Source organism: Paroedura picta, chromosome 2 (genome assembly GCF_049243985.1).
Source record: "Paroedura picta isolate Pp20150507F chromosome 2, Ppicta_v3.0, whole genome shotgun sequence".
Lineage (NCBI taxonomy): Eukaryota > Metazoa > Chordata > Lepidosauria > Squamata > Gekkonidae > Paroedura > Paroedura picta.
This window is the reverse complement of record NC_135370.1, coordinates 104,675,349-104,694,333: the sequence shown is the minus strand read 5'-3', so window position 1 is coordinate 104,694,333 and position 18,985 is coordinate 104,675,349.

Below are 18,985 nucleotides of genomic sequence, written 5' to 3'. Positions count from 1 at the left end.
CATAGCCCACAGACAGGGAGGTTCATCCAGAGGCCAGCATGCTACAGAACAGAGGGGAGGAAGTGCACACTATTCATAAGAAGCAATGTACAAAGAAATGAGAAACAAAGGGTGCATGGGCACGTAGGGAACCAAGTATATCTGGTGAGTCTTCCTCATCTGTGGATGAAACAACGTTGGGGCATCACTTACTGCCTGCATGGAGCACTTGTCCTGGGAATACCACCATGGTTAGTGAGTAGACGAGAGGCTACCATGGAGTACTATAAAGAATAAGGTGGGGGGGGGAGGTTTTTACTGCAAACCCTCCAATAGGTTTTGTAGCAGGAGATAACCCTCCAGGGACACACCTAAATCAGAAAATGAGAGAGCCCTGAATGGATATTACATCGATGTTTTTCAGATGGTACATCCAGATGGGAGGCCCCTAACATTGGATCCACAAGGGAGAAGAAGACCAGAGAGGCAGCTCATTGTGCGTGATCATTCATGAACTGGATGAAGGTTTATAGTGAGTACCTTGGCCTGATGGTTGGGCTTACCCAGAGAGAGGTTGGCATCTGGTGGGGTACTAGTGTAGTATACTGGAAGCAAACGCTATGGTGGGCGATTCAGCAGCCATAGCATATGGTACACTTGCAAGGGAGAGGGCCTCTAATAACAACCAAATAAACTCATAAATACTTATAAACAAAGTAGCATATAAATGGAGCAAAACCATAAAAACAAATTGCAATGACTCAAACAATTATCAGGAGATTAGCAAAGTACAGCAGCATTAAAATCAACAGCAAACAAATGTTTCAGCTTGAAATCAGAATGATAAATAAGTCCAGGAATGGGAAACAAAGGAGATAGAAAACTAGCCATAGTCCTTGAAGAACTGAAATAGAGACAGTTGTTTTTTTTTTCAGTGGTGGCCTCTCAGCTTTGGAATTCACTCCTCTCTAGGGCACACTTATCACCTACTTGCTTTTTCTTGTGATTCCAGGTAAAGCATTTCTTTTTTATATAGGGGTATTATTTTTAACTGAAGCGGTAGGTGCAAATTTAAATGGACTCCGGGGAATGGTAGAGGACAGGAAGGCCTGGAGAATCATTGTCCATGGGGTCGCAATGGGTTGAACATGACTTCGCACCTAACAACAACATTATTTTTAATGCTATTATTTTATTTTTATTTATTGTTCACATTTATATTCTTGCTGTTCTCAGCACAGCTGGCTCATAGAGGATCACAACATATAAAATTTGGAAAACAACGTTTAACCCCTCCCCCACTTCCCAGCATACCCATCCCACCATCCAGCTGTATGCTCAGGAAAGATGGGATATGGCATCTCAGAGGAGGTGCCAGATCTTCCTTCTCTTCCTCCAACCTGGCTTCTTGCCTGTCCTGCAGAACTGTGATAGCTCCTGCTAGACTGTCAGCTGTTCCAGGAGCTCATTCAACCAATCTGGGACCCAGGCAGAAAATGCCCTGGCCCTTGTTGAGGCCAGGTGGACTTCGCATGACCCTGGGACCTCCAATCTATTTGCTATTGCAGAGCACAGTGACCTTCCAGGGCATAAAGAGTTAGGCAGTCCCTCAGGTACACAAGGCCCGGACCACAAATGGCCTTAAAGGTCAAAACCAATACCTTGAAACTGATCTGGTACTCAACTGACATCCAATATGGTCTGCTTCTGACCTGCAGAGTGTTTGATCAATATCATTTTAGCATGCTCAGTTTGGTATTATTTTTATTGTTGCTTGTTTGTTTTATGTTCTGGATTGTTTTTAATTGCCTTGTTTGATTATTTTAGTCTTAAACTATCTTGAACATGTGACTAGTTGTTGTTAGGTGCGAAGTCATGTCCAACCCATTGCGACCCCATGGATGATGATCCTCCAGGCCTTCCTGTCCTCTACCATTCCCTGGAGTCCATTTAAGTTTGCACCTACTGCTTCAGTGACTCCATCCAGCCACCTCATTCTCTGTCGTCCCCTTCTTCTTTTACCCTCGATTGCTCCCAGCATTAGGCTCTTCTCCAGGGAGTCCTTCCTTCTCATGAGGTGGCCAAAGTATTGGAGTTTCATCTTCAGGATCTGATGTGACTAGACAGATAGTAAATAAATTATCCAGCTGAATGTTTCTAGTGAATTCCTAAAACAATCTGCCAATGTTATTACAGGTAAAATTTTGTGGAGGAGCAATAACAGAAGCAGCTCTGCTGCCAGTGATTATTCAGGGCTAAACTACACATTATGTTTGTCAAGTGTTCACCGAGGAACTTGCATCCATATGCCAACTGTATGTTTCCCATGGGAACTCTACTTAGAAGCACTTCTGGAACCCAGTTCTGGGTGTAAACTGCACGGAGTTTTTATTCCAACCCCAGATTGATTCAGTCCCTGCCCTCTACACAGAATTCGATTTCAGTTTGGATTTGGGGCAATTTTAATTTTCCTTCTGCAGCAAGAAGGATTGATCCGGAGTGACCCTACCTTTATTGTGCAATATCTGAGACTGCTGTTAATCCTGAATAAAGAAAGCTCCGTGGTAGAGAGCCTCTGATAGCCTACACCTGGTCATGTGACATGCTTGCCTTAAAGGAGAAGCCCCTAATTTCTCTCAACTTCTGTCGGTCCTGGATTTTTCCTCCCTCCTCTGCCTTTTTCGATCCTCTCCCCCTCCCCTCCAAGAAAAGAAAGAGACTCCCTGCTTGGCTTCTCCCCCCCTTCAAGAAAAGAAAGAAAGAGCTTCAAGAAAAGAAAGAGCCCCCCCCACCTTCTGAGCCTCCCTAACCACGTGCAGAAGACTTTCCTGTTTCAATGGGGAGGAGGGGGGAGAAGACCGAGTTCAAAGCGATCTGAATTCAACAGGATTGACAATGGAATAAAGAAAGTAAGTGCAGACTCTGCCCTGGTTAGGAACATGGTACAGGGAAAGGAAAAGTTCCTACCTCCTACTTTCACCATTTTCCTAATTTGAAATAGAATCAGAAGGAGCTGTACAACAAGGTAATGAAGGACAGACTTATGAACTTTGTGCTAATGAACCACTGACTCTATCTTAGTGACACAGCTCCACGTAAATTGAAATTGACTTAATGTTAGCAGTGGGCATCCTGGAGCCTTGGCTTACATCCTAATTTGTGAATTCCTTCTCCAAGGAAGAAGTTATCACATCTGTTTAAATCCTAGAAGAACTGTTACATGGATTGACAATGAATTCTATGACACAGTGGTCTTTTATATCAAATTCCATTGTTGCAGATGAAGGCATCTTCAGTTGTTCCAGTAAAATTAAATCATGGAGTTTTTTACAGACTGAAATATTGAATGACTAATATGGACATCACAGTATTCCTTCTGCTATCTACTTCCCCCCTTATTAGTCTCACGCAATTTGGCTCTGCCCATACATTTTCATTTTTTCAGTGTGCAACTGTAACATTTTTGTATGGATAAGAAATCACATCAGAAACTGTGGATTTTAACTCTCTTTGGAGCCTTTACATCAAATTAACAGAGAAGCTGATGTTCCTTTTAAAAAATATGAAAATTACATATTGAAGGGGCAGAAAGTACACATGACACCAAAATCATATGCATATGAAAATACAGGAAAGTACAAATACATTCATTAATCTGCCTTCCTGCAAGCCATCAATTGATTCAGAAACCCAATATAAGCATATTCAACACACCAATAGTAGAAAAAGGGCTAAAAAGGAATTTAAGTAGCACATAGGAATTCAATGAGAGCGTATCAGGTTCAGATATCAGATACAACTGAAGATAGAGGCTAAAAGCTTTATATACACAAACTTAAAGGCATGTGCAATGCAATTCGATCCAGTGGTCCCAAAAATTTAAATGGCTGAATTTGGTGCAATTCAGCAATTTGAGCAAGTGGCTATTTCAACTTCAAAGGGAAAGAGAAAGGGGGAAAACTCCCCTTTATAACTTTCCTGGGCTCTGATGGGTGGGGGTTTGAGGTAGAAGCACCAAACTTTCAGTGTGGCCACAAAAACCACTCCTCAAAAGGACCACCAAGCTGCAAAAAGATTAGACCAGAGGGTTCAATACTAGGGGTATCCAAAGAGGGTGCCCCCATCCAATCACCATTATTTCCTAAGGTGAGAACAGACCAGAAAATCTGTTGGTTTTTTTTTTTCCACCCCCATCATCATAGGAAAAAATAGAGATTGGATGGGGGCACCCGAAGTAGTTAAACAGGGGTGAATGCTTGTTACCCTGTTGTTTAACTTGTATATAAACAACATTATTAAAAGGCTTTCTGGACCAACATTTGTTCCACGTACCCTTGGAAATTAAAAAAATATATCCATTTTACTATATGAGGACGACATTGATCTAATCTTCCTTACAAAAATTGGGATGTGAAGATTACTGCAGCAACTAGGTATATACTGTAAGAAAAAAGCTCTTAAAATAAACTATGAAAAAACAAAAGTAATGGTCTTTAGAAAAAGGCCAAAAAGTTTTTCCTGTTGCACTGATGTTATTCATATAATGTTTACTGTATGCACTACTAATCAAGACTCATCCTGCCTAGCATATTAAGCCACCCTACTCTTTCTTCTGTGTTTCTCCACATAAAATTAGAAACCAAAACTTACTTACTTTATTCTGTTCTGGTCTCGCATTTAGCGTTTCTGGGGAAGATGGTAGAAAGGGCTGTTGCAAACCAACTAACAGAATACCTGGAAGAAGCTTTGGTCCTAGACCCATCCCAGTCAGGCTTCTGGCCTGGCCATGGGGTAGAGACAGCGCTAGTCGCCCAGACGGATGACCTCCGTTGCCAGTTGGACCGAGGCGGGTCGGCACTGCTGATATTACTCAGCAGTGTTCGACACAGTCGATCATGAGCTTCTAGTTCGCCATCTCATCGATGCCGGAATACGAGGGACAGCCCTCCAATGGTTGATCTCCTTCCTCCAGGATCGTGGACAGAGGGTTGCAATAGGAGAGAAAACATCAGACCACCGGCTACTTACTTGCGGAGTTCCACAAGGAGTGGTCCTCTCTCCTATCCTATTCAACATCTTTATGCACCCTCTCGCACAACTGGTATGGAAGTCTGGCCTGGGTTGTCATCAATATGCCGATGACACCCAGCTCTTCCTCCTGATAGATAGCCACCCTGACTCCCCACCAGAAGCATTAGCCAGCTGTCTGGAAGCAGTGACAAGATGGCTGAAGCAGAGTCGCCAGAAGCTCAATTCTTCAAAGATGGAGGTCCCGTGGCTGGGTAGGAAGGGCCCATGTGAGGAAGTGTGCCTGCCTGCCCTGGATGGAGTACAGCTCTCTACGGGTCACTCCGCCAGGAACCTAGGCGTGATTCTGGATACTTCCCTTACAATGGAAGCCCAGATCACAAAGGTAGCGTGGCTGGCATTCTACCATCTCCGCCAAGCCAAACTACTAGCGCCCTACCTGGCCCCGGAACACCTAGCTACAGTGATCCATGCGATGGTCACCTCCAGACTGGACTTCTGTAACTCGCTCTACGCAGGCCTGCCCTTCGCTTTGACCCAGAAACTACAGCTGATCCAAAATGCAGCAGCCAGGATCCTCACAACAACACCGTGGAGGTCCCACATCCAGCCCATTCTCTACCAACTGCAGTGGCTGCCAGTTGAATTCCAGATCAGATGAAAGGTTCTGGTAATTACCTTCAAGGCCATACATGGTCAGGGCCCAGTGTACCTGAGGGACCGCCTCCCTGCCTATGCCTCCAAAAGAGCTCTGCGCTCCACTGCCACCAACTGGTTAATGGTCCCTGGCCCTAAAGAAGTCCGCCTGGCTTCAACCAGGGCCAGAGCATTCTCTGTCCTGGCCCCCACCTGGTGGAATGAGCTCCCAGAGGAGATCAGGGCCCTGGCAGAGCTTAAACAGTTCCGCAGGGCCTGCATAAAGGAGCTCTTCCGCCAGGCATTTGGTTGAGACCAGGCATAACCAACAGTGAATGAAGGGCCCCCGCTCCCCACCCTCCCAGAACTCCACCCGAGTGCTCTGGACCTGTTGTGCCATTGCACTGTTGCATTGTTGTACTATTATATTATATTGTTATACTGTTGCAACTACTGTTATTAATATTATTGTATGGTTATTAATGCAGATTGTTTCATGTATGGTTCATAAGTTCAATATAAACCACCCTGAGCCTCTGGGGAGGGCGGAAAATAAATAAATAAACAAACAAACAAACAAATAAATAAATGAAAGTTCCTGACAGTTAGAGCGTTTTTTCAGTGGAACAGGCTTCCTCGGGAAGTGGCGGGTTCTCTATCTTTGGAAATTTTTAAACAGAGGTTGGATAGCCATCTGATGGAGAGGCTGATTCTGTGAAGGCTTAAGGGGGTGGCAGGTTACAGTGGATGAGTGATAGGGTTGTGAGTGTCCTCCATAGTGCAGGGGGTTAGACTAGATGACCCAGGAGGTTCCTTCCATCTCTATGATTCTATGTTGCTTTCTGCTCTTTCTCGCACACTGCTTCATATTCTGCTCTGAACCTCAAAGCTGCCTTTCATTGCTGATAGCCAAATAAGTACTCATGAACTCAGAAACCTTCCAACAAGGTACATCAACCGTTCAAAAACATTGTTGAGTCATGCAGCAGACAATTTCATGGTCCACCACTTAAGTAAATGGTCTATACCCATGACCACATATGTGTCTTTCTAGAGGCAACACCCATTTCACCCTGGGAAACAAAGGGTGCTGGGATGCATACCTGCACAGTGGTCTTCCTGGGGGCTGGTTACATGACAAAAGCATAAATCATGAGAAGGAGAAGGAAGGACGAAAAGCAGACAGACAGAACACAGAGGTCAAGCTGAGTCCCAAGGGGCTGGTGGGCAGCTTTTATTCCATCTCCTGCTTCCCTAAATACTTGAGGTCCTGCCTCCAAACCTCAAGGAACATTCCTAACCAAGGGGTCACCAACCTAAAGTTGTGGCCTGGAAATTTCCTGGATTGGAGGTCATCTACAGACAATACAGAACAGCTCCCAAGGGAAAAATTGCTGTTTTGGACAAGGTACTCTGCAATGACAACTCATCTCCAGGATCTTGGAGATGAAAGGGCTGCTTGGAAGGGGGGAACTCTGTGGCACTGTGCCCTAGAGAGGTTGTGTAATGCAAATCTCCAGTTGGGACCAGGGGATTTGCTGTAATTCCAGGGCATTTCCAGGCTGCAGAGATCAGTCCACATGGAGAAAAGGATGACTTGGGAGGTGGGACTCTCTGGCTTTAGATGCCATGGAGGTGCAGGGATGCCGGGCTCCAAGTGGAAAGCAAAGAGAAATGCTGTGTGGCAGTAATTGCTAATAACAATAAACATCAAATAATTCATAAACTTGTCACAGTTTCTTCCTTCAATGAAAATATTTGCTTGAAGAACTAAAAACCTTTCTGTCTGTACATTCTTCAGTTCAGTTCAATACAAAGTAAATACAAAACAGTGTATGTTTCAATCAAACATGAAAACATTGGTTGGCAAAGAATTTACAGAGGGCTTCTTAATTACTGCCTCTATGCCAGCTTTTCTCAACTTTCTTACCATTGGGAAATCCTTGAAATATTCTTCAAGCTTCAAGAAACCCCAGAAGTGAGATTTTATGATTCCAGCTGGAGGCTGTAGACTTTCCCACTCCCCCACACACATCAGCATTATTTTCCCTGCTGCAATTCCCTGTGATGGCTACTCCCAAAGCACTCCCTAAATTGCAATCCTCACATGACTTACTCATGAGTAAACATTCCTAGGGCAGAGGTTACACTGGGTCACAGAGGACCAGTAGGGGGGCTGTTGCTGGACCTCCTGCAGTCCTTCATCCCAGCTTCCACCTCCATATCCTCCAAGTTGAAAGAGCCAGGGCAACTTACTGGCAGGAGGGTGGCTCTGAGGTTGGCTATTTTTCCACTGAGTGAACTTCTGAAACTGGCAGGAAGTTGGAAGTGGAGAGCTTATCCCTTGTTCAGCTCTATCTAGTTGAGGGCTGCCTCCTGACTGGGTCTAAAATACCTGGGCAGGCTATTCCTAGTTGAGGGCCAATCAGGTAGTGGGTGAGCAGTCAGTTTGGATTTTATAATCAGTTTGGATGGATTAAATTGAATTGATGGGATGACTGGATTTTTAAGGGTTTACTGATGATTTCCCATCTTGGGGGGTCTTTGGTGCCAGTTTGGTGTAGTGGTTAAGTGTGCAGACTTGTAATCTGGCATGCCAGGTTTGATTCTGCACTCCCCCACATGCAACCAGCTGGGTTGTGGGGAGAGGAACGGGAAGGCCTGTAAGCCTCTTTGAGCCTCCTTCGGGTAGAGAAAAGCAGCATATAAGAAACAGCTCTTCTTCATCTTCGTCTTCGTCTTCGTCTTCGTCTTCGTCTTCGTCTTCGTCTTCGTCTTCAGGATGGTGGAAAAGGCAGGGGGGAGCACCTCTATCTGTGGTGCTCTTCATCAGCAAAATCACCTTCTGTGGCTTGTAAACAAAGTGCTTTAAGCTGATTGGTAACCCATATCAAAGGGAGAACAAGAGACAGCTTAAACAAATATCTTGTAACTTAACCCTGAGATTCCCCTTCCCTTTCTGCTACTTTTTCCTCAAGTAACTCCTAAAATACCAGTTATAGTAATTAGTATTTATGGTAACCCTAGAATGGATGTCTAGCATGAAGACATGTTTTATAGCAATTGGATGATTGATTAACTACATGCAATTATGCACTCTCTCAATAGATAATGAGAGGGGAGGATCTTTCAAATGAAGTCTTAATTTGTGAAAGGAAACAATGGTAACACAACAAAGAATGATGAGAAATACAGAGTTTTCAGCAGACAGGTAAAAATCTATACTGTCACTCAATCATTGTAAGATTATATTCAAAAACTGGGTGCAGGAAGGATTTTTTAGATGCTGGTGACTGGCATCATTCTGCCAATTGGAATTAGTGGAAAGAAGTGTGGCTACGTTGAAAGGCACCTGATTCATTGATCTGTAACATCAAATGATTTTGTTTGTAATTAGGAGGCCTTTAAATTAGAGGGAATACAATGTTTTGTGCAAATTTGATAGCATTATCTTTAAAAGCAGGTGTCCCAGATCCTAAAACTGGTTTCGCATTGGAAATAACAGTCTTGATATTAATGTATCCCCCCAAAACAAAATATATATTAGAATTCTGAACCAGTAACATCCTACCCCATAACCAGCAATTGCTGTAGACGTTTCCCCCTAAATTCCGCATCTGAAATTATAACTTTTTTTTGGCAATCCCCCCCCCCCCCAATCTGTCCGATGAATATCCAAATAAAACATGGGAGCCATAAATATTAGGCTTCTAAATTCCTGCCATGTCACTTAGGAGAAATGATCACCCCCTTGAAATAACAACATGGTGAATGGGAAATTAAGGTGCCTCCCTAAAAATCAAAGTATTGCTTCAAACAAGTTTTTGAATAATAGTTACAGAACAAGTGTGCTATCAGCCTAAGGGCTATTCTGTTGTTTGTCTTCAAAGACCTTTTCTTCACCCACTTTTTCTTTTTGTGTCATTTCATATTGCAAAAGCTAGAAATAATTCTCAAAGTTCATGCACTCTTGGGCATTTTCTCAATGAGATTTGACATCTGTATAGCAAAAAATCTAATTCATCCCCAATAATAACCACAGAAGATGAGATCAAGAAGGAATTACTATTTTTAGCAAACCATGCAGAGCTTCCTCCCACGTCAACAGCTGTAAACCCTGATGGGCATATGTTGACCACGGAAGTAAAATGCCCTCTTGTCATTCACATTGGTCTATGCTACTTGTGGAAATCAAACAGAGAAGTTTTAATTTATAATAGATACGCATAGGCTGCCGGACATGTCCGGCGGCCGGATCGCCCCCCCCCCCGCACTGTTCCGCAACCTGAAAAAGGTTGCGGACCACTGAATTAGACCACAGACACAAAAATCTCCCCCTGTCCTAATACACATGGTGTAGACACAATACACAGGTGTCTGCCCTGCTCCTTCTGTCTCCATTTTTTTTTACTGTTGATAAAATGTTATGTGCCCACATGCTTCTTTCATGGTTGTTCCTTAGAAGAAGAGCTGGATTTTTGTACCCTGCTGTTTACTACCTAAATGAGTCTCAAAGCAGTTTACAAACACCTTTTTCCTTCATCTCCCCACAGTAGACAGTGAGAGCTCTGAGAGAACTGGGAAAGGTCCGCAGTCACCTTGCAGGCCTCAGGTGTCTCAAAGCAGTGTCCAATCACCTTCCCTTCCTCTCCCCATAACAGACTCCTCGTGAGGGAGGTAGGGTACAGAGCCTTACTTGGAAGCTGGTAACCCTAAGAGGAAATCTCTCTGTACACAGCAGTCTTGACCTTAGTCAGGTTTATGCACACCTAGGTAGTGCGGAACCTACACCAATCTGGCAACCTTACCTCCTCTCTGCAATGTTTTCTTGAGCTGACATAGATCAGGGGGTGCTAGGTGGCTGTGGGGGTATTACACACTTTTGAGGCCCCACTTCCAAACTTCAAGGAATATGTTCAGACCAAGGACAGCCAACCTCCAGGGGCCTGGAGATCTCCTGGAATTGCTGCTCATCTCCAGACTATGAAGATCAGCTCCCCAGGCAAAAATGGCTGCTTTGGAGGGGTGACTGCATAGCATTGTATCCCTCTGAGGTTTAGGTATGTCAGCCTCCAGCTGGGGGTCTGAGAATTCCCTGGAAGTACAGGTCATATCTAGGAAGTTAGGCTGAAGGGAAAGCTCTTTCCCCTCATATGCATCCCTTCAAAAGGAATGCACATGGCCCCAGATTCCCATTGGTTGCTTGGCTGGTTATGTCTGCCCTTCTGAAGTCTGAGACCTACTGCTGGGAACCGCAGTCCCTGTTGTTGTCCACAATGCCAAGTTGTTGCCTAACAAAATTGGATCACTTAGTTCATCCCAAAGTCTAAATGTCTACTTTCCTGTAAAACTAACTCCACTTGAAATTCTGGGCCACTTATGCCTTTGAGTTCATAGGACCTTCCTGGCAAATATGTTTTTTGTTTTGTTTTTTTAATTTACCAGGCCAAGCTTGAAAAAGTCACTTCAGTTCCCAATTTTCTACAGCCTTTATTTATTCACTATTTATAGTTTCAATCTGTAAATATTCTTTATTTAGAGCTTCCTACAGTTTCCAGACTCGCAGGACTAATGCTGGTCTGTCTGTTTGTCTGTGCCTCAAAATACAAACAATTGCTGGTAAGGGCTGGCCAAAGCCCATAGGTCAGGAGGGACAAACCTGCACCACTCCACCCCAAATGCAGTCTGCAAGCCTCTACCATCATCTCTAGATTGCTACTCTCTATTGATCAGCTCTACAGGCAAAAATGGCTACTTTGGAGGTCAGACTCTGAGACATTTTGAAGTCCTACCTCCAGGAATATTTTGAAGTCCTACCTCCAGCAGTATTTCCAACCCAGGAGTAACTAAGCTCCAGGTGGGGCCTGGAGAGCTCCTGGACTTACAGCTCATCTGCAGACTATAAAGATCAGCTCCCCAGGCAGAAAGGACTGCTTTGGAGTTTGGAGTTTGGACAGGGTTGTTGTGGAGAAGAAACATGTAAGACCTTCCACACAAGTTGTTTTTGAGTTGAAACACGTGAGCCCTACTGTACAGGGTTGTTGTGCAGATGAAACAGGAGGCAAAAGAACCTCCAGAACAGAATGCAGTTTTGCCCTTTACAGTAGGCCTCAAATCTGCAGAGAGTGACAAAGAAGAAATACACATGTATTGGCTGTTTCTTCTCTCTAGCAGTGAGGCCAGCCACAACAGTATTTTAAGTGAGAAGGGGCTTTTCTGTGGCCTCCCTGTCAGTCAACTGTTTGGCAGAAGGGGAGAAAAGCTCCTCCTCCCAATAGAAGGAAAGCACAAGTACCCCCACAGATTCCCCTCAGGAGGAAATACCTCCCTCCCCTCAGCCAGGGGCTGGTAGAGGCTCCTTCACAGCAGGCCTGAAACGAGGGAGGAGGAAGCACTCCCCAGCCGCCTGCAAGCTCTGTCAGTGTTCTGAGGCAAAGTGAGCAGAGTTGTTGGATGTGACATCCCTAGGACAAAAAGGGCTAGCGCGGCCTGTCCAAGCCTCTATTCTCACCCCCCCCCCCCAGCATCCCTACTGATCTCCTCACCTTGCGGCAGTCAGGGGCAGACTGGTGGTGATATCACCAGATTGCACCTGGCCAGGCTGGGGAGGTGGGCTGTGGCCACCTATTGGTCCAGTGTTGAGGGGCATGGCCTGTCCAGTCTTTGGGCCAATTGGAAGGCACTTCCAACCTTCCAATTGTCCAAATATCAGACTGGCCCTGCCCACTCTCCACCCACCTAGAGATTAGCTTTTTATATTATACTAGTAAATAAGCCCGCTGCAGTCTTAATGCAGTGGGCTCTAGCGGGGCTCCGGAGTCGGCAGGGCCGGTGCGGCCGTGGGCTGGTGCGGCCGTGGGCCAGTGCAGCCGTGGGCCGGGGCGCGAGCGGGCCCCGGGAGTCCGTGGGGCCCGTGCAGCTGTGGGGCGACGCGGTGCAGGGAGGCTCGTCGTCCCCCCCGCAGCGCAGGCTACCTGGGGCCGTGTGGAGTGTTGTGGCACTGTGGCAGCGGCACGGTGAGGAGGTGAAGCCACGGCATTGCGGCGAGGCGGCGACCTGGCCAGGCGGAGGCGAGGCAAGTCATGGCGGCAGGCAGGCGGCTGTGGGCAAGGAGGAAGGGGGGCAGATCGGGAGGCGTGATGCACCTCCCGATCAGTCAGTCCAGCGGCAAGGGACCAATTGTCCCTTGCCGCCAGACTGACAATCTTTGTGTCTGCCCATTGGGCCCTCCGATTGTCAGTCCTGGGGAAGAGGCCTATGGGCACCCTTCCTCATCACAAACAGGGCCCACCTTTGGGGCCCTTAACGAATTATTTTATCTGCTCCGCTAGGAGCGGTTAAAGATACTGATAGTGAAGCTGTTCCAGATATGCATATGTATATGTATTGTTGTTGTTGTTAGTTGCGAAGTCATGTCCGACCCCATGGACAGTGATCACGACCCCATGGACAATGATCCTCCAGGCCTTCCTGTCCCCTACCATTCCCAGGAATCCAATTAAGCTCTCACCGACTGCTTCAGTGACTCCATCCAGCCACCTCATTCTCTGTTGTCCCATTCTTCTTTTATGTATAGGTATAGGTATAGGTACGTGTACATGTACATGTACATGTACATGTACATGTATATGTATATGTATATGCATGTGAGTGTGTGTGTGTGTGAAACATTTATTGTAATATGACCATATATGGTTATGTTAACCAACCCCCCCCCACACTCAAAATAGCCAATGATGGTCCTAGAGAGGGTGGCAAAGAGAGGGGCCCCAGGTGGGGGTATACAATGTTATGCTTCCCAACTGTATTCTGCATGATCACGCCAAGTCTGGGGTTTCTTGAAGCCTGAATAATATTTCAGGGGTTTCTCAATGGTAAAAAAAGTTGAGAAAGGATGCTATAGATAGTATATAAATGCATAACTACAGATGTGTAATGCCTTTATGCATATCTATTTCTCATTCAGAGGAATTCTAGCAGGCTAAACTCTCATACCCAGAGTCAAAATCTGTTACCTCTGCGATATTGCTCATATGTTGAAGATTCATAATTCTCTTGTATAGAATTAACATTATTTATAGCATAATGGAATAAGTTTAGAAAGGACTTTTAATAAAAGGAATGTGACCATGGAACATGCTACTATGAATAGTATGTTCCATATTTTGCCATATGTACTATTTTGCTCATACTGCAGACATTTCTACTTAACAAATACCATTTTCTGCATTGTTCAACAATGTTACATTTATATATTTCTGCTTTATTTCAGAGTTCCTGCACCGCTGCCGCTTCCCAGCCACCAAACATGCATGCACACACACGCACACACACACCGCGAACTACCCCCCCTCGATCCCGAGACCTGTTCCCGCACCGCTGCCGCTTCTCAGCCACCAAACACGCACGGACACACACACGCGTGCACCCACCCAACCACCACGAATGACCCCCCTCAATCCCGAGACCCTTTCCCATGCCCCTGCTGCTTCCCATCCAACAAACACGCATGTGCACACACACACAGTCGCGCACCGCTATCTTCCCCCGATCCCGAGACCCGTTCCCGTGCCACCGCCGCTGCCGCCGCCCAGCCACCAAACACGCACGCACAGACACACGCTTCGCGGACCCTTCACACACACCCCTGTCCCATCCCATTCCACCTACCTCCCTGCCTGCCTTCTTTCTTCCTTCCTGACTTCCTCTGTTTCTCAATCTCTGTCCTGTCTCTCTGTCTCTCCCTCTTACTTGCTTCCTGTCTTCCTGCTTTACTTCCTTTCTCCCTTTCTTTTTCCATTCTATACATTCCTTCAGCCACCCCTTGCCCTCATTTCTCCCTCCCATCCCCCCTTCCCTCTTCTACCATCCTTTCCTACACTCTTTCTCCCCATCCGCTAGCTCCCATTGTATTTCTTCTACAGCGGGCTTAATTTCTAGTAATATATAATGTTGAATCAAAGCCCTAAAACTAATTTGGGATATGTGATTATGAGCGTGTTAAAATGATCAAGTATAGATAATCAAAGCAAGAGTAACAGTCTACTTTGTCTATAAATAATTAATGCTCTGATGTCACTTCTTAATCTGGATTGTCTACAGAGATTTCTTTTGGATCAAGAGGGTTAGGGATAATCTTGTGTTTGAATTCTGCTCCCTGCTACTCATACTTCTGTCAACAAATGAATTGACATAATGGAATAAATGTTTCTATCATCTCTGCAAAAAGCATGACAACACTCACCTCTTTTCCAACAGCAAGGCACATGTTCTCAAGAAGGTATTTGCGTAGAGTTTATGGAAAGTGGAAGTCTTTATAATTGTTCTTCAGCAATTTCAGTAACTTTTCCTAAGAAAAATTTCCATAGTAAAACAGGGACTGTACATGACATTTCCAGAAATCCCTTTCTTTTCCACACTTGAGAAATATATGATGAGAGACAAGGATAGAATTGTTTGGGATGTCCAAAGTTATCTTTTGGTGATCATTAATAACTGGCAGTGATAAATCAATGCCTGTTGGTTAAGTATGTGTTTTATAGGATTGAGGGTAGTGATGGGAGCTCTCCCCAGAGGTGATATAACCAATCCCAGAATTTCAGATAGCCATTGATGTCAATGGAGCCATTGCATTTTTCCAACAGTTAATTTCAAACAGTGCAAATTGTCTTGCAGAAAAAAAAACAACACTCTCTTGAATTCAGTCAGTGGGACGATGTTGGAGCTCATTTGCATATTTGCCAAGCATGTGCTGTAGATTGTGTTTTCTTGTGTTATTGTAATACGTGGAGGTGGCATCAGAGGAGGAAGACTGAAGTGCTCCTGGGTAGCACAGTAAAGCAGTTGCAATGAAGTGATTCACTGGTACTCCTCATAGAAGGTGGGAGACCACCCTGTAGAGCAGGGGTAGTCAAACTGCAGCCCTCCAGATGTCCATGGACTACAATTCCCAGAAGCCCCTGCCAGCATTCGCTGGCAAGGGCTTCTAGGAATTGTGGTCCATGGACATCTGGAGGGCCGCAGTTTGACTACCCCTGCTGTAGAGCAAGGAAGCCTGCAGAAGGCCTCTTAATCTTGCAGAGACTGAAAAAAGGAAGCATTTCTAACAAATATGTAAGGGGAGTGGTGTAAAATTGAATGGGATGGCTGAAGGGAAGCACTTGCAGGAGGTATCCAACCTTCACTTGGAAGTTGGCAGCCCTGGGCAGGTCTTGGCCTCACTTACTTCCCCTCTTTATTAAAAATTCCCCTCTAACAAAATATTTCTGGAAGTACTTCCATGGCTGACCATCTGCAGAGCCTGCAAGCCTAGAATGCTCTCCTTGGATAGGATGCTCAGGCCAGGCAAGCGGTAGAGCAGGAGTGGGTAGGATCATTGGCCAATCAAGAGGCTTTGGCCCAGGTCTCCCTTTGGGCAGTGGGACGTACCCCCTGGACATACTCAGAAACCCCTTTGTCCTCAGCTTCTGCAAGCTTCACTTGCTACTCTGGGGCACTGAGGAGCTTTCTTCCTTGGTCAGGGGGGCTGCTCCTTTAAGTGGAGGGGGCATGGGACAGAGTGTCTCCGGAGACATTGGGTTATTCCTTGGACAAGTTGGGAGGAGCAGCTCCTCCAAGGGATCATTGGGCAGGTGAGGTGGTGACCCTTCACTTCCTTGGCAAGCCCATTTGAGAAGCCTTCATTGAAAACTAGCAGCTGGAGCCCCTTTTCCAAGACAAACATTGAAACAGGGAAGGAATGGATGGTTGCTCTGATTCACACCCTGTGGAATGGCTGGCCTGGATCTAGCTTCAGGTTTTATATGGGGCTTCTGCTGGCAAGGGCAAAGATTTCTTTCATGCAGAAAAAATATCCCTGCCATTGTGGTCAATGGGCCCAATGACAGCATCTTGCAAGACCTGTTTCCAACTGCTTCCCCACTGGAGGAATCAACCCAGGTGGGGCCTGTGACTCCCCAACCCGCCATTGTGTAGCATGCTCCTGGATGGGGAAGATGAAGGCTGTCCATGGGTGCTGGGTCGAGGCCCACTTACCTTGGGAATTAGGGGTCTGAGGGCATGGCTCTTAGGCCCCGTTTGATGCTGAAGGACACCTTTTTACCTTGGGGGAAGTCTGGGGATGACTCAGTCACCCTTGGAAAATCCTGGGGTGTAGTTGATATCCCATCTTGGAGGGCTGCAAGCTGGCTTCACCTGGCCCTGAAGCTGGAGAGAAGAGAGGTTCCATCAAGAAGTGGTGGTAGGTAGAGACTTTCTGGACACAGGCTGCTTGGTTCTGGAGATGGTGACATAGGTCTTGTGGGCTCCCCTGCCTCAATTTCCCCTGGGACAGGGCTTTGACTCAGTTGGAAGGTCATTGTCTGCTCACCTTCTGGGTGACTTGCAGCCACCCCACTGTTCTGCACGTCTGTGTCCCCAAACCACCTCAAGCTCCAGGAAAATCTAAGCTATCCCCATTGGTTTTCTTCTGCCACCTGCTGAGCTGACTGCTTGCAGCTGGCGGTAGGTGAGGGCTATTTGACCCTGGGAAGGGCCAGCAGACATGGATTGTAAATTCCTAAGGGGGGTCTTCTTTCGCAGCTTTGTATGGCCTTTGCACATGCTATTTTTGTATTAAATATGTTTGTACAACAGTTGTGAAAACCTGTTGCTTTGATTTAAAGTGGCAGTAGAACTATATGTGTGTGCATGGTCATTTGGAAAACATTTGTATTGTTCTGATTTCTGGAAGAAAAATATCATGGTTACATTGTTGACTGAAATGCCATATCACAATTGGGGGAAGGGAGGTAACAAAGCATTTGAAACCTGAAGTGCTATTGCTTGAAGGCAAGTCCTTGATATCATATTTATTAGCATATTTTAATTTGTGTGTGTGTGTGTGTCAGTATTGAGTGGAGGTCTGGATATCAAGTTTACAAAACAAGAAGTTTTTATCAGAGAGCAAAAGTAAAGAGTGAAAAACATCTGTTTAGGATTGCATTGAGATAATAAATATGAAGTGCTTCAAACACTTCAAAGTGCTATTTTCCATGTAAGTTGTGTTGTTGGTTTCTCAGGAGGGCCCTCTGAGAGCTGGAGTCAGAGCTGGAATCAGTGGAAGGAATAAAACAAAATTAGTTGAACTGGAAAATATCTTAATGAACAAGTATGAAGACTAAGGTTGTATCTTTAGCTATAATCACATATTTAAATTTGGTGAATATTTTGAAGGTATTCCTCTCTTTATTAAAGCTAGGATACTTTTTTCTCCATTTCATTTTTTTGATGTATTTTATATGTGTAGTTCTATCTGATACGGATAATTATATGTGCATATATGCATTATGTATGTCATGCTTATCAACTCTAATTTCTAGACAAAAGTATATGTGCTCATGAGTTCTACAGCAGATTAACCTATGCCAAGTAAAATGGGATGGTAAATTATGTTGTCCAGTGCAAAGTTTAATTACTCATGTAAAGCTTCAAACTGTAGGCATGATGCTTGCCTGATGGATACCGTACCCATGTGTGTACATTAACTTACTATATATGTACCTATGTGTGTATTGCCCACATAGACAGATTCTCAGAGGCTGCCTCAGAGCTTCAGCCTGTCACCCATTGAAGTGTATATGGGGCGACCAAAGAGTTATCTGGAATGGGAGATCAAGAAAAGGGGCAAATAGAGCCCAGCTCACTGGTTTTAGACAGTGCCTCAGGGCCTTTTTCCTCCTCCTCCTCCTCCTCCTCCTCCTCCTCTTCCTCTTCCTTGTAAGTTAAAAAAAATATTTAGAGTTCACCAGGAATTTTATGCTTGTGTATCTCCCATCTAGATGGCTTTATTTCTTTGCTATGCATGATCTTGACTGTGGATGAGTTTGTAGTTCTTTGAGTTCTTCAGGCTCATCTGGAGGTTGCCAACTCTAGCAGTGCAGCTATTACATTAATACATGACAGTCAAATGTAGGTGGAGATGGTGTGGGGTTAGATATGTCTGTTCTGGCAATGAAAGGGGGGGAAGCCTGGCAACATCACTTCCTGTGATATGGCAGTGGGAATGGCCTGATCACATCTGGTGGGAATGTCTGTGTCATGTTACTTCCTGGATATATGGCAGGGAAGTGTGGCCAGCTGACATCATTTCTAGAGTACCTCAAAGCCTGAAAAATATTTCAGGGGTACCTCCATGGTAAAAAGGCTGATCTAGGGTTTTCCATGGAGCATATGTTAAGTTAAATACTTGCAGGGCAGAATATCTATACATGCACACTCATAAAGGGAGAAATATTCACCCATTCAATATATGATATTTGCTTGCACAGGCTATACCACAAATGGTGGAAATTCCTTTAATAAT